Source organism: Microtus oregoni, unplaced genomic scaffold (genome assembly GCF_018167655.1).
Source record: "Microtus oregoni isolate MIOR12 unplaced genomic scaffold, Mior012 000006F_ref0000085, whole genome shotgun sequence".
In the NCBI taxonomy this organism is placed as follows: Eukaryota; Metazoa; Chordata; class Mammalia; order Rodentia; family Cricetidae; genus Microtus; species Microtus oregoni.
In genome coordinates, this window is record NW_024543065.1 from 38,853,584 (window position 1) to 38,875,533 (window position 21,950).

The 21,950-nt window shown below is 39.3% G+C and overlaps 2 pseudogenes; both read left to right on the forward strand.

Moving 5' to 3' along the window:
- The first annotated feature begins 3,379 nt into the window (after nucleotides 1-3,379).
- Nucleotides 3,380-15,601, forward strand: LOC121449250 (annotated as a pseudogene).
- A 1,889-nt stretch (nucleotides 15,602-17,490) lies between these two features.
- Nucleotides 17,491-20,797, forward strand: LOC121449790 (annotated as a pseudogene).
- Nucleotides 20,798-21,950: the final 1,153 nt, after the last annotated feature.

Here is a 21,950-nt window from a genome sequence, read left to right on the forward strand (position 1 = left end):
ACAGTTTCTGTCTCCGGATTTTTATTAATCATGCTACACACTCGCGTGTAAATACAACGTTCTGAAAAGTGTCTTTATCAGGCCTATTGGCACACCTTTAATCCCAACACTCAGAAGGCCCAAACTCACTGTGCAGACCAGGCTGGACTGAAAAACTCAGAGTTCCACTTATCTGTGTCTTCCAAGTGCTAGGATCAAAGATGTGCACCAACAGGATAATTCAAACTGTTTTTTCCTGTGTGGTCTGTTGACAGCAGGTGGTGTGACTGTGGACTTCTCCCAGGAGGAGGGGCAATGCCTGGTCCCTGGGCCCTGAGGGCTTTGTGCTGGCACTGGATGTTGCAGAACTGCAGCAGTCTGATTTCTGTGGGTGAGAATTGTTTGTTTGCAATCTCCATTGCTCTTCCTCAAACGAATCTGCAAGTGTGTGAGCTTTGTTTGAATGAGTCTCACATCCCACAGAATAAAGTGAAATTCTCAGAGGAAAAAAGAAATTGTCTTGAAAAGTTCTTCTTCGTGTGTGTCCTTTTGAGAAGTGTTAAAACTTCATCATTATTGGTCCATGATCAGTTCAGAAGCTCACTATATATTATATTCTCTTTCCAATCATTCTACCCCCCGGTTTTGATTGGGCTGTGATTGAAAGTGGGATTCAAGTTATGATAATTAAAAATGTTTTCTTTCTATTTGTTTTCTGTATTCTGACACTGCAGGACAGTTGGGGGATCACTTGTATAATCCTGCATTTTGTTTCCTCTTCATCTACTGGGCACAGTACAGTATTAGAAATCCAGGGGCATCTGGAACAATCTCTTTCTCATGTGCAGGGATCTCTGATCACCCAGACCTGCTCACCTGTGCAGCAGAACAAAGGGCCTGGAAGGAGAGGAGACAGCAGCTAAGGATGCAGGTACGGTGGAGGGATTGGTGAAGGAGAGGAAAGGGGATCAAGTGAACATAAAAGTGGAACAGGAAATCAATTTTGTCACATTCTGTTTCACTCGAAATAATTCTAGTGACGATTTGCCTGAGAAAAATCTCAGGATTATCCCAGTGTGGGCACATTATGGCTTTCCACAGAAGAACTGACAATGTGGTCAAATAAAGTTTTATTTGTCTGCATGTAAGTGACGCAGTTCTTATTCATTCACATCACTGAACATGTTTTCATACCACTATTAAATCATTTTCATCTCTTGGCTTTTATATACTATAAAGATGAGAAAAAAGTTAATACCTTTAGGGCTTCTTTTTGTTTTCAGAATTTTAGAGCTTTGATATTCTGGGACATTTTCTACCTTTTAGTAGTTTTATTTCCATTCCTGAAAATGATGCCATCAGAGTTTTGATAAGAATCAGGAAGTACATTTACAGCCTGCTACACTCCATCTAGACTGTCTCTTATTGTATGCTGGAAATTATCATAAGTATTTAGAATACAGTTAGGACTTAGGCTGATTTAATAAAGTACTGATTATAGGTTCCTGGAAGACCCAAACCTTTACTAGCCCCGGGGAAACAGGCTAGGTTTCCCTCTTGTTGAGAAGGTCTTAATCCAATTAGAAGTTATTGGTTACCTTGAAGGTACATGTGCCACTCTCGCACCTTTAGGCTAGCATGCAGTGCAGATCATTGTTGTGGTCCATAGGTGTCACGGCTGGGTAGAACTGTTGGTTGGCTCCCTTTTTTGGAAGGATGCTTGTTGCCTTCTTGTACCATGAAAGCTAGACCCCAGGGAGGAGGCTTTAGGGTCAGTTCCATCTAGAGTTGTCTAGGATTTGTGTCTGAAATGTGTGACTTCTACAGCACTAGGTTTCATCTTCTGCATCTGGAAGACAACCATGGGCAACAGGAATACACTGTAATGTGTGGAAGTCTCTTGGACAACTGTAACCAACAACTTCAAAGTAGGCTTCTTACACCTGATGTTGGTCATCTTGTTAGAAATTCTATGACTCAAAAAAAAAAAAGGAAATTCTATGACTCTTGTGAGGAGCATCATCAGTGCAGTTGAGAAATTTTCATTTATACTCAAAATGTATATGCTTGCAGAGAATTATATATATTATAGGCATTCTTGGTGGATGGATAATAGTCTAGGAATACTTGGATTCCTTATGAATTTTCCAGACACCCTTACTGTTATTTTACCTTCCTTCTTCTGTGTTTATGGTTATCCCTTCTCCATAATTAAATCCCTTCCCCTGTTTTCCATTTCCCCCTTCAGATCACTGGTGCCCTGTGCCCTGTCATTCCTGTCTCTATTGCTTCCCTACATCTGACTGTAATCTCTTTTTTCTTTCCTGGTTACTGCAGTCACTCCAGGTTGTGGACTCACATCTAAAGATTTGGAGCTAGGAATTTCCTATGAGAGAGATCATGCAATGTTTATCTTTCTGGGTCTGGGTTACCTCACTCAATATGGTCTTTCCTAAGTCTACCTGCAAAGCTCATGATTTTTATTTTCTTTACAGCTGGATAGAATTCCATGCTATATGTGTACCACACATTCTCTATTTGTTTGTCATTTGAAGTTTAGGTTGTTTCCATTTTGTAGCTATTGTGAGTAGAGCAGCAACGATGTGGGTGAGCAAGTATTGTGAAGTAGGATGTCAAGTCCTTTGAGTTTATGGCAAGGAATGGACCAGCTGGGTCATATACTGAATTTTTTGTTCATGGCCTTTTTTATTTCCTATCATTTGCTTTTATGTTGTTGCTGATTGGATTATTAGTAGTATTCTTCTTCCTTCTTTTTGAGAAATAGTGGTTTGCTGCCTTGCTCATGGATAACTACATCCCATTTCTCCTGTGTTTCTCTATTCCTCACATGAACTTCATTATTTTCCGTGATCTTGTGGACGATTCCTCTGACTCTCTCGTATTTATTTTTTCTGTAATTTATTATCTGCAGTGCCTCTTTAGTGAAATCAATTAAATCAATTGTGGTAATGGGTGACTATCTTAAAATGCACTTATGTCTTTATCAATTTTTTTTTTTGGTTTTTTGAGACAGGGTTTCTTTGTAGCTTTGGAACCTGTCCTGTACCTAGATCTTGTAGACTAGGCTGGCCTCGGACTCACAGAGATCTGCCTGCCTCTGCCTCCTGAGTGCTGGGATTAAAGGTGTGTGCCAACACCACCCGACTGTCTCCATCAATTTTAAGAGTAGTTTTCTTTGTGCAACAAGATGCTTGGTGGTGATTTCTCTTCAAGCTCCACATGTCTTTTCATGCCCTCCTGTCTTTGGAATCATTGACTAGATACCTGGTAGAATTCTGTTGCTTGACATTGCTCTCTAGCAGCTTTCAGTGTTGATTTTAACTCTTCCTTTTTGACCCCTTGTTTTGAAAGGGAAGCAAGCCATTCATTTTTTGTGTCTAAAAGAGAAACTCAAGAAGAGAAACAGTAAGAAATGATGGATTCTCCAGCAAATCTGTCACAGGTCAGTGGTGCTTCTCTGTCTTTATCTAAATATGTTATAGGTTGATGTATTAAAAGCCTTTAGTTTTCTGACACTGATAATTCTTCACATTTTTATTATGAACAATTCTGCAAATGGACAAACTACAAAAATCACACACTGATAAAAAGTAGACTCAAAGACTCTACATCTCAGTGTACTTTTACACTGAGTTACAGTTGCCATCGGAAACAGATGCTCTGGAGCCTCATGTGGGATTTTATAGTTTTATAACTGAATATATTTTGATTTACTTATCAACCACCAAACCCCCAAAAACCTTTGACAGAACTAGAACTAGAAAAGCACTTAGCTTTATATCCTATTTCATAACTGCTCTTCATTAACTGCATTCAGTCCCTGTTCTTCACCTTTTCTCTTCTCTTTTCTCCATGTTATGGAAGCTCTTTTTTATATGACAATGAGACATGTCTGATCCTGGCAGTACCAATCTACTTCAGAGAACATGCAGAGGCATGCAAAAAACACTCCAAAATGGAGTTACTTTCTTGTGGCAAAAGTAAGCCACTAGGCAAGAAAATGTCCTTGCCTTGACTGCTGACAATATGTTTTTCAAATTGGACAAGCAGGACACAAAACAGAGTGACTTCAAAACTTTATCAAGAGCCAGGCAATGGTGGCGCACGCCTTTAATCCCAGCACTTGGGAGGCAGAGGCAGGCGGATCTCTGTGAGTTCGAGACCAGCCTGGTCTACAGAGCTAGTTCCAGGACAGGCTCCAAAGCCACAGAGAAACCCTGTCTCGAAAATCAAAAAAAAAAAAAAAAAAACAACTTTATCAAGACAAGGCGGAACAGTCCTTCAAAAGTCCTGCTTTATAGAAAAGTCTGTGGAATATTCTAGGCCTTTAGGATGAAGATGATGATGTCCCACCATTGCAGAGGAACCATGTGTGACTGTCCAGGTAGCCAGCTGTTTGCCGTTTCTCACACTTCTTTGGAAGGTGCTTGTGTGCACTTCCTGCTTACTAAGTTAATATTATTCTCTTCTCTGTTCTCTGAGGCAGTGGAACACTAAATAGTTATCATTTTCCTTGTTTACCAGATGCAGAAAAGAGGTGTAAAGTGTATAGGTTGAGAGACATCAAAATATAGTCTGGGATAGTAATGCAAGTTATGATAAAAAGAAAATTAGGTACAAAACTTTGGACTTATAAAGATGGGATAGATAATGGAGTATTTTGTCTGAATTTGTCAAATGCAAATGGACTAGACATTGTAGATGTACTTATTCCCTTTATATATTATATATAGTTATTGTACTTACTGTATAAAGGTTTTCTTATATTAGCTATAGCCTTCTCTTTTATTTTAGACTAAAACAAGGAAATTTCATGGTATTTTATTTGTATTTTATCAAATAATACTTGCCTGAAGATCAGAGTGCACAGTTAAGCCACTAGAGGCCAGCCAGTGGTGGCATGCACCTTTAATCTCAGTATTCGGGAGTCACAAACCTTTAATCCCACCACTAGGGATGTAGATACAGGAGTGATATGGCTGAGTAGAGAGAGGAATATAAGGTGGGAGAAGACAAATTCAGTGCAGTCTGAGGTTTGCTGGAGACAGGAGCAATCTGGAGATGCAGTCTGAGGATAGGACTGCCCCTTCAGTCAGAGCATTGGTAAGGGTTAAAGAACTCTCTAGACATTGGCATTCTACTTCTCTGATCATCAGCATTAACCCCTATAGCTGACTATGCATTTTTATTATTAAGTCCTATTACAACTCATGCTACAGGAGAGTGCAAGTTAATATAGATAGCTATTGTAGGAATCAGTTTGGAGATTGTTGGAAAAAAAATAAGAGAGAACTAATATTGTGATCCACCTGATGCACACCTGGCCTGTGTCTATGTCACCTTTTGGACCAGGAGTATATCTACCTTATGTTGGTCTTGACATTGTATTTTGGATGTAGAGAACTTACTTTGATTTCACAGACTGGTAAATGGAACTTTGGGCTTTTTTGATGGTGCCAGAACAAAGTAAGACTTTTGGGATGAACTTTGGAACAAGTTAAGATTTGGGGATGGAATATTTTACACTGTGAGGAGGCAAGGCTGGGATGTTATGCTTTAAATATAGTGTGTCCTTTTCCAAACCAGTCTGCCATTTGCTTGTGACAGTGCTGAAGGTGGTGATACCATCAGGAGGGGATTAGATCACTAAGAGGAGTAATGCTTCCTGTGGATTGCAGGTTCATTGAGCAGACTATGGACTATCATGGAGCAATCCCAGCTGCCCTTCCTCTTGCCACTGTGCACTGAAGCTGAAGAGACCCTAACTAGAAACCTGCACATTATCTTGACATTCTTAGCTTGTAATTCTCCCAGTCTCAGGAAGGACTTCATAGAAAGAAAACAACGGGAAGTCTTTTTCATGGGGCTCCAGCAGTGTTGAAGTCATAATGTCAATGATCTCTATGCCTCTGGGTGTGCAGGTTCACTGCTGTTCTCTAGGGTCTTCAGGATGTCACCTCTCCATGGCCACACACACCCTCTCTCATTTGTTCCCCTATCATTGCTGCTTAACTTTCATTGTAAGATACATCTGTACATAAAATAAGATGCAGGAAATGTGGCCATATTGGCTATCTCCAGAGGGAGGCAGATGAACAGAGACATCGAGGAGACAACTCTCTGCACTCTTGCTTGTAAATGTCTGAATGTATCACCTGCCTCTGCTTCTTGAGTGCCGGGATTAAAGGTGTGTGCCACCGTCACTGGTGAGGCTGGACTTCTCAACCATCTGTGTGCATTACCTAGAACAGACAGGTCCATGTGTTCCAGATATTAGCCCATAATTCTTGTCTGTGTCAGCCATGTAGCTTGGTACCTTTATCAGTGAGGCATTCTTATCTTGCTTCCTCTGCGTCTGGGTGATGACTGCCCAATTACTCTTTTTCTTGGGACATTTTGTGGGGGATGATTTGTCCTTTTTCTTCACATGTCTCATTTGTCCAGTGGTTTTCAGATTCCTTAGCTCGATGCCTTTATTCTCCTGAAAAGACAGAAACAAAACCCTTCACCAACCCTATTTTTGGGGAGGTTCCATCTTGGCAAGTTATATCTGATCAAATGAAAAGCATTTGTGAATAGTTGTTGTGAATATCTCCCGAAAAAATTACCACAAGCTCTTTGCCAGGGTTCACTTTCTGGCCATAATTTGTCAGTTTCATCATCAATGAATGGTACTACAACTCTACTGGGTCTATTCCTACTAATTGATGAAGTCTCAATTTCCCTTTTAGAATTTACTCAGAGATTTTTTTTTCCACATAAGTTTTTACTGTTTACTTGACTTATGTGGGGGAAAGATCCATTCTGAGATAATATCTTCCCTCTGCATTAAAATTCCTGTAGGAGAGTGTTAGCAGGGTAATATGACCAGAATGCAGTTAATTTTCATATCCACATGATCCACATATGCCTTTTGTGGTTTCTTTTCTACCAAGGTCAATTTGCTCTCAGCTTCAGCTGATAATTTCCTGGGAATATTTAAGTCCTTGTTCCTATCTAAGGTTTTGACTAAATTACTCAGTTCATCAGTTTTTATACCAATAGTCCCTAGATGTCTCCTAGTAATCTTTGAAAATCATTTAGAGTTTGCAATTGATCTCTCCTAATTTGCATGTTTTGTGGTCTAATTTTCTATGAACCTATTTTATACCCTAAATAATTAATAGAATCTCCTCTTTGTATTTTTTCAGGAGCTATTTGTAATCCAGAACAAGGTAAAATATTCTTTACTTCTTTAAATATTCTTTCTGAAGTATCTATATTTGAATCAGATAGTAAAATGTCATCCCTATAATTGTAAACTATAGATTTAGGAAATTGCTCATGTATCATTTCCAATGGCTGCCACAGAAAACATTGGAACAGGATGGGACTATTTAACGTTCCTTCTTGGAGAACCTTCTCTTGATATCTCTTAGCAGGCTGAGATTTATTAGTACCTCTGTCTACCAGACCTTCAATGATGACATCATTTATGTGTATTTTTAATTTTGGTCTTAGTTCATTCATAGAAGTTTGTTAAAATACTTACTTTATGGTTTCTTCTAAATTTTTTGTTCCCTAGTCTGTAGCTGTTCTATTATCATGAGCACTATGGTAACTTCTGATAGGCATTAGACTCTTTAATTGCACTGGGAAGGAGTTTCCTCTATGATGACAGGAAAAGATTGAGTCAGATTTGGCATAGGGACCTGTGAGAGGTTACTCAAGGAGTTTTCCAATGGCAAATGGTTACCTCGAAGTCCCTTGTTGATCTGCATTCATTAGTTGAATGCCTGCCTTTGCTTTATCTTCTGCATAATCCAGATGGGAGGGACATTCAGTTTGGATTATTCTTATAAAAAAAATTGTTTCTAAGAATGTCCTGTTTACAGTTCCCTTTAAGGTAACCTTTTCTGCCACAACTGATAAACTTGACATTTCAATTTTCCCTCAAACCTCTGGAAATCACGTCCTATCCAAACATTATGGTCATGAGATTCAATATTGATTGTATCTTGGGTCCATTCCTCCAAGGACACTGACCTTGCCTTACTAGCCTAATTATTCTTTTGCATTAAAAATTAGCATTTACAAAAGCCAGAGTTTCAATTCTTACTTGGCTAGCTTCTGAATTTGATATCATTCCATTTACTGCTGATGTCAATCCATGTAAGAAATCCATGAAGCTTTCTTTTGAGTCCTATATGACTTTGGCAAATAATTCAATCTTCTTTCCTACTTCTTCAGTTCTGTCACAAGCATTCAAAGATGCTGCATGGTTTGAATCAGGATGTGACCATCATGTAGGGATTGCTTTTCTATAGTAGCATAATCTCCTTCTCCAATAGGTTGATCTTCGAAGACTTCTGTGCCTCTAGCTCTACTCCATGTTCAATGGCTTTAGCTTCTTCTTTGATCCACATCCTTCATTGTAATTGTGGACCAGCCTCCAAATCTGTTGTAACTAAATCTATTCAGTCTTTAGGGATAATTCTATTACAAGTTGACCACGAGGTTAATATTTGCTTCACAAAAGGTGAATGCATGCCATATGAGACTGTTGCTTTGTAGAATCTCCTTAAAGAGTCCACAAGAGTCCAGTCAGCTCTTAAAGAGCCTCTATCACTTGGCAATTCCTATAAGGTTAGTGGATATATTTGGGTTGGTTGTTTGAAAACTTTAGGTTGTTCCTCTGTAACCTTATAAAGCAATGCTAAAATTGGTTCTCCTTTAAATTTCTCTGGAATTGAATATCTCTATGATCTGTTTCATTAAGTTTTTCTAAGACCTGTATCTTGTTACTCATACCAAAAAACTTTTTAAGAGATAAACCAAGAATTATCAAAATGACAATAAGGATTATCAAAACGATATTAAGAGTATGCCAGTCTTGGCTGATTTTCCATTCATTTAATTGTTCTATTTTAAAATCATACATTGTGTTACCATACAGACACCTAACTTTTTCCATCATAATTGTGTTTCCCAATTTTTAACATGGGGAAAAAAAACTCTTTTAACGTAATTCTCCAATTTTCTCGCCAAATTTGCCACCAATGACAATGAAGATGTGAGGCTTACTGATGCTACATAGAACATTAAAAGTCTGACTGGATTTCAAGGCAGCTGCCCAGAAAGGGGTCCAGGGAAAGCTCACCAGGAGAGAAGAAAGAAAAACCATCCAGTAGGGCCATGACTCTGGCCGCCTGTAGCTCCGGCCTATGCTTGTTGCTGCAAAGTAACCATCAAATGTCTTTTTTTGTGTGTGTGTGACTTTGTTCCCCAAAAGTTGGGTGTCAGATGCAGCATGAGTTCTGGTAGGGTTTGATAATATGAACCCAGAGTTAGATATAGCAGTTAATATTGAAGATCAGCGAAACAGAGCACTGGCCACTACAGAGTTCTTTTTACCTCTACCTATGCTCAGTCTGAAGGGGCAATCACGCTCTCAGACAGAAGCTCCACACTGCTTCTGTCTCTATCAAACCTCAGACTCAAATAAGCTTCTGTCTCCTTCTGCCTTATATTCCTCTCTCCACCCAGCCATATCGCTCCTGTTTCCACCTTCCTAGTGCTGGGATTAGAGGTGTATGACTCCCAAATACTGGAATTAAAGGTCTGTGTTACCGCTGCATGGCCTCTAGTCACTTAGCTCTGCATGCTGATCTTTAGGCAAGCTTTATTTACTAAAATACAAATAAAATACCACTACACCCTTCTTACCCTCAGTAGTGAATAAGGCTTCTTTTCTCTGCTTAGCCCTTTGAATATATATTAACAGGTTAGTTGACGACAGCCATTTCTGCCTGGAGTAAGGCAGTATTTGTGAGTAGTTTTAATTTGTGTTTCCATGGTGCCCTTTTTAGGATTCTGAACACTTTTGCAATATTTTAGACCATTTGAGTCATCTTTGGTCTTGGAAAAGTGTCTGTTTAGTTCATTTGCCCTTTTGTTGATTTGCAGTTTTATTTCCTCGGTATTTATTTAATTTAATTTTTGGTGAACTCTTTCTATGAGCCTTATGCAAAGTGTTACTGGCACAAATTCTCTTTGCTATACCTTAAACAATTTGATGTGGTGTTTTTTGGACTTCTCTCAATTTTTATTACTCTTTGGGAGTGAAGAGAAATATTCCACAAAATTCTGAAATTGATATTTGCCTCATTTGGTTTATGCATATTCTTAGGGAAATTTTGAATTAAATCATATAAGGCTCATGTAGATTTTTCTATCTGTTCATATTGGCACAAATATTATCATAAGATTAATTCTATAGACTACTTATCTTACATGTTAATATAAGTATGTATATAGTGTTGTTACAGTCCTTGCTACTGTGTAAAAAAAAACTTCTTTGTCTATAAAATCAGTCATATATTCTGTTTTCCATACCTACACCTTTGCGAATTAATGGTGTGGCTATACCTGGAGTTTAAACATCCCAACTGAGCCTGTTAGAATAGAGTCGTGTAAGGTCCAAGTATACACAGGATTGATTGGTGTCAGTGTTTTAACATTATCTTCAGGTACAGCATTTAAAGCACATTTCCTCATCATGAATTTTCCTTCTGAGACGTGTGCACTGTGATCCTGTGGGACATAAATGGAGCATCCATGGCAGACAGATAATTGTGTCCAGACCTAAAATGTATTTCTTGTTTCATGTATATGGCTTGTAAGACTATGATTTCATCCTGTTGTCATGGAGTTAGAACATTCATGATAGAATGTGACTATCACATTTTGAGTAATTATCTTCTCTTATCTACATTCCATCTCCTTATATCCAGGAAAGCACTTCTAGGTAGCATGTGGTCAAACCATACTTGTTTTGTTTCAGGGTCTATTGACATTTAAGGATGTGACTGTGAACTTCTCAAAAGAGGAGTGGGAATGCCTGAATTCTTCTCAGAGGGCTTTGTACATTGATGTGATGTTGGAGAATTACCACAACCTGGTCTTTGTGGGTGAGAATATTTTGCTTGTTGAATTCCATGTTTTGTTTGTTCTGACTTCATAAGATGTAAAATCTGTTAAGTTGTCCTGAAAGTTCAGTAGTGGGAAAGAACTTTTTTATGCTGTTTAGCTTTCTCTTTCCATTTTCTATTACCTACCCATTTTGATTCCAAGATTCAGCCATAAACTCAGTAGCATATACTATTTCAACTCATATTTTAAAGCTCTGTGTCCATTATTGCAGTTTACATGTTTTTTTTAAAGATTTGTTTATTTACTATGTATACAGTGTTATGCCTCCACTTATCCCTCTGGTCCCAAAAAGGGCACCAGATCTCATTACAGATGGTTGTGATCCACCATGTGATTGCTTGAAATTGAGCTTAGGACCTCTATAAGTGTAGCTAGTAATCTTAACCTCTGAGTCATATCTCCAGCCCGAGTGACACGGTTTTAATTGTGACACACATTCAAGATATATGAACTGAATATACTAAATATACTGAAGGATTTGACAAGAAATATTAATCGAGAAATCCTGATAAAATTTCTCTGCTTTGTGTTTTCATGTATTGAATACAGTATCATGTTAGACTTCTGTATTCTTTCTAAAAATTCTATCATGGGTCATCAGCTGCCTGAAATAACCTGCGGGTTTTTTGTATACTAGGAGGCATGATCACCTGTCCAGAAAGAATGAAATCATCATGGAATGTGGAGAGGAGACAGTATCCAAAACTAGGGTGGGCTAGTGAATAAGCAAGACAACAGTGATGGCTTCAATTGAAAGAGAAAACAAGAGCTAAGAATGTTTTTGTGAAGTTCAATTCCTCTTGAAAAAATTCTTTGTCATTTAATTTAGTGTAGTGTCCTGGTCCCAGATGCATCCTGTCTGTGGTTACCATTTAGAAGGCATTGTGTCTTATTACACCTGAATTATGGTGGCTTACTACTAGTACAAAAAGCAGTTTTGTGTGACTATGCTGAAATTAGATGGGATGATTTTACAAAATTTTAAATCTAATGTGAGTCAGTGAAATAGGTGTATTCCTTAATTGTCTTCCTTGCATGTGTGTCTTCATATTACTTCCTTCACTTTCTTCTCAGTGGAGAATGCACAGACACCCTTCTGGGAAGTAATCTCAGGAGTCAGTGTACAGACCAGACTTGAGATTAACATAGCACTATGAGGAATGTTAAGAAGCACACTCGTGTTTGGAACTTAGACAGTGGAGGATAGACAAAAGCAAAAGCTGCCCATGACAGCCCTGCCTCAAATGATCTAGAGTCTCTGATGTCTGGAAGAACGCTGTCTTTACATGCCTTACTTTAGAAGAATCTACTTTGTATTTATAGAGAGAAATATAAACTCTTTGATGCTTTTAAGTAAGACTTCAATCTTTAAGGAACTTGGGTCTTCTGAACAATACTCTTCATTGTCGATCATTTAGTAAGTATAAATACTGTGAACCTGGGATTGGATTAAATTTCTCTTCATAAGTTTCTGAGAAGAAATATTTTAAGATAGAAAAATGTATTCTAAATATAATCAGCCATTGAACTCTACCCCAAGGTTAATTCATGGCCATCAATTGTTTTTTTTAACATCTTTTTCCCACTTAGAGATTTTGGATATAGTTGAGATATCTGTTGTAAATCACTGACCTTTGAAGGCTGTCATGCTGATTTTGTGAGAATCCATACAATTACAGTGAATGAAAATGTTCATTACTGAGAGCTCTTGTCCAAGTAGTTCCAGGTTTACTTATGTTAAAAGATAATTTAGGGAGAGAGTCATTTATCACATGTTTGTTATTGGAGCAAGCCCTTTTAATCTGAGCCTTACTCATTTTCAGAGAATTACTGCAAATTTGATCCTGCCCATCAACATGTGAAGACTGTAAAAGAGTCCTGTCAGTGTAATGAGCTTGGAAAAGTGCTTCATGACCCCTCCACATGTGCACTTTATAGAACAAGTGAAACTACAGAAAACTCTAATAACTACAGATGCAGTAATAACAGGGATGCCACTGTTGACTCATCAAACCTAGATACACATGAAAGCTTGCACACTGGAGAAGAATCTTGCAAATCTAAAGACTATGATAAATCTATAAATTTGTATTTCAACATTACTCAAGATCAGAGACTCTACACTGCAAAGAAAGAGCACAAACAGGTAGAATATGATAACTATTTCAGCTCTGCATACAGTCTTTTGCAACAACCAATCATTGCAGAGACACCACACTAATGTGAGAAATGCCAGAAATGCTTCAGGACTGCCTCATACCTCACTGTACACCAGAGACTTCATAGTAGAACGAAACCGTACCAGTGCATCATTTGTGAAAAATCCTTTATCCAGCGTTCAAAGCTTAAAATACATCAAAGACTTCATGCTGGTGAAAATCCTTACAAATGCAAAGAATGTGGAAAGTCATTTCATCACTTGTCAGCATTTCATAGACATCAGAATTTGCATACTGGAGAAAACCTTTACAAATGCAAGGGATGCGATAAATCCCTGGCCCACTGGTCCACTTTCAAGAAACATCAGAAAATACATGCTTCTCGGTGGCAACGTAATTGTCAAGAATATGGCAAGGTCTTTCATCAGTTTTCTCAGACTAAAAGACATCACACACTTCATACTGGACAGAAACCTTACAAATGTAAGGAATGTGACAGATCCTTTGCCCACTGGTCCACTTTCAAGAAACATCAGAAAATGCATGCTGCCAGGAGACACTATAGTTGTCAAGAATGTGGCAAAGTCTTTCATCAGCTTTTGCACTTTAAAAGCCATTACAGACTCCATACTGGAGAGAAGCTTTTCAAGTGCAATGAATGTGACCGATCTTTTCTCCACTATTCATCGTTGAATAGGCATCAGAAAACTCATTCTCTAGAGCAGTTTCACAAATGCAAAGAATGTGGTAAGTCCTTTCTTGAATTATCACTTCTTAAAAGGCATTACAGGATCCATACTGGTGAAAAACCTTACAAATGTGAGGTCTGTGACAAATCCTTTACCTGGGACTCAACCCTTAGAAGACATCAGAAAATTCATACTGGAGAGAAACCTTACAAATGTTTGGAATGTGACGAGTACTTTACTCTACACTCATATCTTATAGCACATCAGAAAATGCATATTGAAAAGAAACTTCCTAAATGCAAAGACTGTGACATATCCTTTATCCATATTGCAGGTCTCAGAAAACATCAGAGTGTTCATACTGGAGAGAGACCTTACAAATGTCTGAAATGTGACAAATCCTTTACCCATATGTCAAATCTCAGAACACATCAAAGAGTTCATACTGGAGAGAGACCTTACAGCTGTCAGGAATGTGACAAGTCTTTTGTCCATTCTAATGGTTTAAGAAAACATCAGCAAATTCATACTGGAGAGAAATGTCATAAATGCAAAGACTGTGGTAAATCATTTATCCATAATGAAAATCTTAGATTACATCAGAGAGTTCATACTGGAGAAAGACCTTATAGATGTAAGGAATGTGACAAGTCCTTTATCACTTGCTCACATCTTAGAAGACATCAAAGACTTCATACTGGAGAGAGACCTTACAGTTGTCAGGAATGTAACAAATCTTTTACTAGGTGTGCATATCTTAGAGCACATCAGAAAATTCATACTGGAAAGAAACTTTACAAATGTAAAGACTGTGACATATCCTGTGTCAATATTACAAGCCTTAGAAGACATCAGAGAGTTCATGCTGAGGAGAAACCTAACAAATCTTTAGAATCAGCAAAGTCCTTTACCCAGGACTCACAACTGAAAACACATCAGAGTGTTCATACTGAGGAGAAACCTTACAAATGCATGAAATGTGACAAGTCTTTTACCAGTTGCGCACATCTTAGAAGACATCAGAGAGTTCATACTGGAGAGAAACCTTACAGTTGCCAGGAATGTGACAAGTCCTTTACCACATGTACAGATCTTAGAAGACATCAGAGAGTTCACACTGGAGAGAGACCTTACAGTTGTCAGGAATGTAATAAATCTTTTAGTAGGTGCGAAAATCTTCGAAGACATCAGAAAATTCATACTGGAAAGAAACTATACAAATGCAAACACTAACACATCCAATATACATATTACAGGTCTTAGGAAACAGAAAATTCATACTGGAGAGAAATATGCCATTGTAAGTAAGGGGACAGCAATTTCCAGTATTCTCTGCTTATAAATCACAGCAGTATACACAATAGATACAGAAATATAAGAAAGTTTTGAAAGCTTTTAATGAGGTGTAAATCTTAGAAAATATCACAGTTTATGCAGAAATAAATTCTCTCATGTTACTGTGGTAAAAGCTTTTTTCTTTTCATGTTTATGTGTGCTTTGCCCGTTGTTTTACTGTGCACTACGTGTATGCCTAGTGCAGGAGAAAGCCTGAAGGGTCATCAGATGCCCTGAAACATCCAGACAACCGTGAGCTGCTGTGATGGGGAATTAAAGCCCAGTCCTCTTAAAGAGCAGCCAATGTTCTTAAGCCCTAAGTGATATCTCCAGCTCCTCTGAAAAACTAATAAAATCATTTATCTTGTTTAACACCCAGAAATTCATAGCAGTGCCAGACATTGTAGTGTAAACCTTTAGTCCAAAGAAAGAAAGAAGGAAAAGAAGGAAGGAAGGACGGACAGAAGAAAGAGAAAGAAAGAAAACAAAAACAAAACTCATAGTTAGGATAAAATGTAGTAGCATAAAAATATGAAAAAGCCTTGAGTTTTGCCTCTAATTTTGGTGTGCATCATAAATCTCATGCTTCTGACCAAGCCTATAAAAGCATTCTTGTTGTTGTTTTTTGAGACAGGGTTTCTCTGCAGCTTTGGAGCCTGTCCTAGAACTAGCTATTGTAGACCAGCTGTCCATATAATAGCATACATTATAATTCCTGTCTTGATATTTATTGGAAGTTCCATACCTGAAATGCATTCAAATGAACAGATCTTTTACTATTTCCGAATTTGTACTCATAAACAAATTAATGGGTGGCCCTACTCATCCTTTCCCCTGTCCCTGTCCCCCCCCCCCTCCATTCTGCTACTGAAGGTATTTTTCATTCTTGTTGGGGGGAGGGGTGTTGGGGGAAGTGGACTGGGTGACAAATAGCAGGCAGCATGGAAGGGGTTGAGGCTGGCTGAGCAGCCAGCTGAGCTCTGGTCCCCAGGCTTCATCTGGAGGAAGCCAGGCTACTCAGGCTTGGGAGGAGCTGAGGACTGGACTGGTTCTGTTGCTGACTGTGATGCCCTGGCCCATAGGCACCCTGGAAGAGGCCTTTTGGCTTTTCTTGGCCTCTGAGTATTCCTCCCCCTCACTCAGCACCCACAAAAGACTGGCTCTTTTGGGGTCCCTGAGCCCCATCCAGTCCTACATGGCCCTTTCCCAGGATAGATTGACTGGAAAAAGGAAGACAAGTCAGGTCACTGAGCCTTTGATCACATTACCATGCATAGTGGGCAGTAGTGGAACCTTGTGTGTAGTAGGATCTCACTCTTCTAATCAATAGATAGAATGGGAGAAAATCCAACAAATTAAAATACAGGTGGCAGGCTGTCAGGAGCATTTATCATGAGCTAGGTCTTTGTATAAACTTAGAAGTCTGCCCTCCTGCAATTATCTTTTTGGCAGAGAGTTGGTCACTGTTAGACTACAGGCAAATAGACCTCATTTGATACATTCACAGATGCCAAAGAACAAGACTGACAGCATTTCTGAGCTTGTTAAGCCATAGCTCTAAAGAGGGAGGGAGGGAGGGAGGGAGAGAGAGAGAGAGAGAGAGAGAGAGAGAAAGAAGAGAGTCCTAAATTTACTCTGCCAGCGATAGGAAAGAGCTGCCCCACAACTGAATTATATTCTTCTCTTTTTAAACAGAAAAGGGTGAGCTGTTAGGAGTGTTTATCATGAGCTATTGCAGGCCATGATGCAACTATAGCTTACTCTGAAAACTGTTGCTTTCATCTGTGATTTCACTTGTGCAATAACAGCTTTGATATCTCTATTACGTGTATTTTCATATAATGTACATACAATCTTATGATTTCATCTCACTCTTATGCATACACGTATCCATAGATGGGAAATAGATGACTTTTCATTTAACTATATAGTTTTGATATATACTAGGACATGCTTCAGAACTAGATCTATTGTCCCATGAAGACTACAGACACCTGACAGCCTGCCTTGCTAACTACACACAATTCGTTCATTTTTACCTCAGAACAAGTTCAAGTCGACTAAAGGCTCTTTGTAAAAAGAAAAGTTTGCAGCTTACACAAGGTTAGAGTCACAGATGTCCAACCAAGGTTACTAAGAAAAAGCATGCCAAGTCTTCACTTGCCAGTCTACTGTGTCTCAAAGTTGCCATTGGGCACTGTGCAACTCCCCCCTCCCAGTCTGGTCAAGGTTTTGCTCCTATGGTTTTGGAACATTTGGTTGTCATGGTGAGTGGCTCAGCTCCTTATCATCACTTCAAGCCTTCTGTAGAGAGTTTTTACAATAGAATAAGAAGCATGGAGAACTTGGAAGTAGGACAGGATTATTAGAGTAGAAACAGAACAATAAAGAGCGTTAGCCTGTCTGTGTGAAGTTACTATAGAAACACTTTTCACCTGCTTCACTCCTGAGAAGCATTTCACATTTGGAAGCCTGGATAGGGCTGGAGCCAGTCTCTTAGCCACTACACAAGGTTTTATTCAGCCATGAATGAGAAAGCCAGAGTGAGAGTATGGACATGAGCTCCAGCCAGTTTCTGTCTGACAAAAAGAAAAGCAGTAATCTGAGGGAATCCACTCCCCAGGAACAGAGAAGCAGTCCCTTAGAGGAAACATCGCCTTACAGCTCGAACTAAGTCCTTCAAAGACCCTTTAAAGACCAAACCAAAACTGGGCAGTGGGAATACATCAGGCTATGGGAATAAGCATTAAGAAGGACAATGGCTCATGTGCCACCCAGGGAACAAGGCTTACATGAAGAGCCTCTTACTCTCGCAACAAGCACCCCAGGGAGGAAACAGGAAACATTGCTGTCCCACAAATACCCAGAATTCATTAGAAACTGAGAAAAAAAATTGTAGAACTGCAAGTGGCTTTCAGAGGCGAGGCAAACACTATAAAGTCAACTCCATCTATGACATGGAGAGTGTTTCCAGTCCTACAGTTGGGAGTCACTCTCTGAAGCAGACAGAGACCCCAGGACACTGGGTTTGTGTCCTTTTATGAGAACTTACAGCTAGCAGTCAAAGCCTCTTTTCCATTAAAAGAACCATTTGTCATTCTGAATGGAGAAATACCCTTTTCCTGCTAGCTCAGATTTAGCATAAAAGTGGCAATTGATTATCAGCATACAGCTCCGGTGAACCCACATTCAACAATTTTTGATAAATTTGATCACTCACCGTTGTCTCCAGAAGATGAAAAAATAACCTCTTAGAGAGAAGACAGCTTAGTATTAAAGAAGGGGTGTAACCCACTTCCAATGCAACAAGTACACATATCTGAAGCTTCTGCACAGGCAACCCACTGTATAACCTGGGACCAAAGTTAGCCCCAGGAATGATGGAAATAAGTGGAGACAGTGCTGTAGTTCCACAAAATAACTGTGACTCAGAAGAGGATTCAGCCACCCTGTGTTTGCAGTCATGGACGCAGGAGCAGCACCAGATGTCCAGGGACAGTCACTTACTTGCATATTAGCAAACAGGGAACTTGTGAAGTTCATATGCAGATCAATTACATATACTGCCTTTTGCTTGATTTGCTTTAGATCATAGGGAATCCCTGTTACTGGGGTGTGATATACTGATACGATGCAGAAGACCTTCTGCAAGGGAAACCCGAAGGCATGTTTTTGCTCAGGGACTCTGTGCAGGACGTCTCCCTGTTCTCTGGGAGCTTCAACTGCCTCAACAGATCCCTACACGCCCAAATCAAACAGCGGAACCACAACTTCACTATCAATACCCATGACCCTTGCGTGTTCCACTTCTCCACTGTCACTGGGCTTCTGGAGCATTATAAAGACCCCATTTCTTGCATGTGTTTTGAACCATTGCTCGCACACCAGACTGGCCTTGAACTCACAGAGATTTGCCTGCCTCTGCCTCCCGAGTGCTGGGATTAAAGGCCACCACCACCTGGCTATATGATAGCTCCTTAGTTACCCACTGACATTAGAACTCACTCACCACTTCCCCACCTCCCCACCTCCCCACCCCTCCACCCCCAGAGATTATTTTTCCTTAGTGTGAAGTCTGTGAATCCACATTTTTTTCTCCTGCCTTTTCTGACTCCACTGCACTGCATGGGTCAGACTCAACGGACTACACCGTGTGTGCGTGGACTGCCACAATCTCAGTGGCAACCTAGACCATTGCTAGGCCAACCACCGCATTTTCTTCATTCTTCTCACCTGCTCAGTAGCAGCAGTGGCTGTGGCTAGGCGACCAAAGCACTGCCACTTACCTGGGTGAGGGCTGGGGCATACTTTGTCCTCTCTGAGTCCTGCAGTAGCCCAAAGGCGGCAGCGGAACATCACCAGCACAGAGGCAGGAATATAATATTGACAAACTCTAGATATCTGTGTCTTTGTTTTTGTTTCTCTTTAGCTCCTCTAGCTATGAAAATACATCCAAGCAACTGTAAAGATAATTGAATACTATTTCATTGTCCCATATCTATAAATATTTACAGTTTTACTCACATTTTGTGCCCCACATTTTTTCCTTTTTTAGTATTTACTGTTTATTTTTGAGCACTCATTACTCACCTCTCCACCTGTGGTGCAGTTTTCTTGGGAAGTCCCTCACATCCTCACTTGTACACCTGGCCACACTTTTGTGCATTCTAGGGGTTTACCCTCATTGTGGTGCCATATGTCAGAGACTGGTCAAAAACACCTCTTGCCAGGGTAGGGGCATGGGGACTTAGAAATATAAGTAAAGAATATGAAGACGTGAAAAAAAAATAGAAACCATATAATAGTACTAGCAGGGCATTTCAATGAAAACTGAAACCGTTTGCATTTAATTTTCCATATGCTTTTATACCCTAATACAAAGGGGAGAAGAAGGCAACAAAAGACTTCTTTAACATGATACAAAGGACAACTCGAACAGTTAATTGCTTCAACACTTTGAGGCATCAAGTCATTAGCATTCTGTCGTTTAGGCAGTGAAGCCACCCTAGATCAAGAATTCTGAAGGCAGCCACTCCCCAGTTAACTTCCTATTATAAAAGAAAGAGCAGAAGTACGCTTGTGTATCTTGACCATCTATGAGGATGGATGGATCTACTTGTATGAGCCATCTTAATGTCAAGAGAACCAAGTAACCACATCCTGTGTCAGGATGTGTAGCTACACTTGTCAACCATTTTGAGAAACCTCCAAATTCTCTGACTTTAAGACAAGGTGGAAATAGGCTCACAATATCTTGAAGTAGAAACACACACACATCTTGGGAAAGGATCACGTGGCTGGAAGACACAACTTTAATCTGGAAAACACTTTTTGCTGGAAGTCTGTATAATGACATAAAAGAATGGTGCTTTTGCTCCTTGTCTTTTTGCCCTAGCCTTTTTAGAACATTTATTCCTTCACTGGCATTGGAATTTACTACCTCTTTGTTATTCTAGCATATACTGAAGACCAGCTGTGGCATCCAGCCTGTGGACTGATTAGTAGGTTCTTGGACTTTCTGTTCACTTATCTGTGAGTATAAGTAAAATGTTTCCATTTTTGTTAGAGATTATGGTGGTTAGTAAAGTAGTGGTTGTTGGTTCTCCTCCAAGATTCATGACTTCACCAGCACTGAGTAGTTAGCAGGGTTTCCAGTAACTGTCACAGTTTCTTTTTTGTTATGAATTTCTTAAGTCCATCTAAAGAGCTGTTGGTTACCTCAAAGGTATGCTTGCCACTACTACACTCAGGGTTTTTGTACCATGATGATCATTGATGTGGTTCGTAGGCATCCTAGCTGGATAAGGCTATTCATTGGCTTCCACTTTTGGATTCTTGAATGGTGCTTCTGTTACCATGAAAGCTATTCTTCAGAAAGGAGTTTTCTTTGTTTGGGTCAAGGATTCACTTTTTATTACCTGTTGTCCTAGAATCACTATATAGACCAGGTTGGTTGTGACCTCATAATTTCCTTTGCCCCTCTCTCCTTTGTGCAGGGATTAAAGTCTTATATTGGTGTAGGAAGTCCTTCTATCTATGTGTTGTTTTCATTGGTTAATAAAGGAACTGCTTTGGGCCTATAGCAGAGCTGTAGGGGAACAGAGCTAGGTGGGGAAAACTAAATGGCATGCTGGGAGAAAGGAGGCAGAGTCAGAGAGACGCTATGGAGCCCCCGCCAGAGTCAGACATGCTAGAACTTTGCTAGTAGGCCACAACCTCGTGGTGATACACATTTTAATAGAAATGGGTTAAATTAAGTTGTAAGAGTTAGCCAATAAGAAGTTAGATCTAATGGCCCAAGCAGTGATTTAATTAATACAATTTCTGTGTGGTTATTTCAGTTCTGGGCAGCTGGGACAAACAAACGGGCCCTCCTCCTACATTGTATAATCTTGTAAAATACACATAACTTTTTATTAACATGTCATGACAGCCTACTTGATTAGCACAAGTAGACATATGGATATTATTTCTATTGTTATTAAAGATGTCTATCCCACTGAATTGGAAACTATAATTGAAATATGTTTCCAGATCCACATAACCTATGAAATTTAAATAACATGAAATAAATATGTAAACGCAAGTAGCAATGAGACTGAAGCACTAATAAAATAGCCCACAAACAACACCACGACCAGACTGACAGGATTCTATTAGAACTTCAAAGAAGAACAGCAAAACTACATAAATACGTCAAATAAAAAGGAAGATTTCCTGTCTCTTAGTAGTAATTGATAATAAACCAGGTATTGATACATCCAAAAATAAATTATAGACTTTTGCACTAATATAA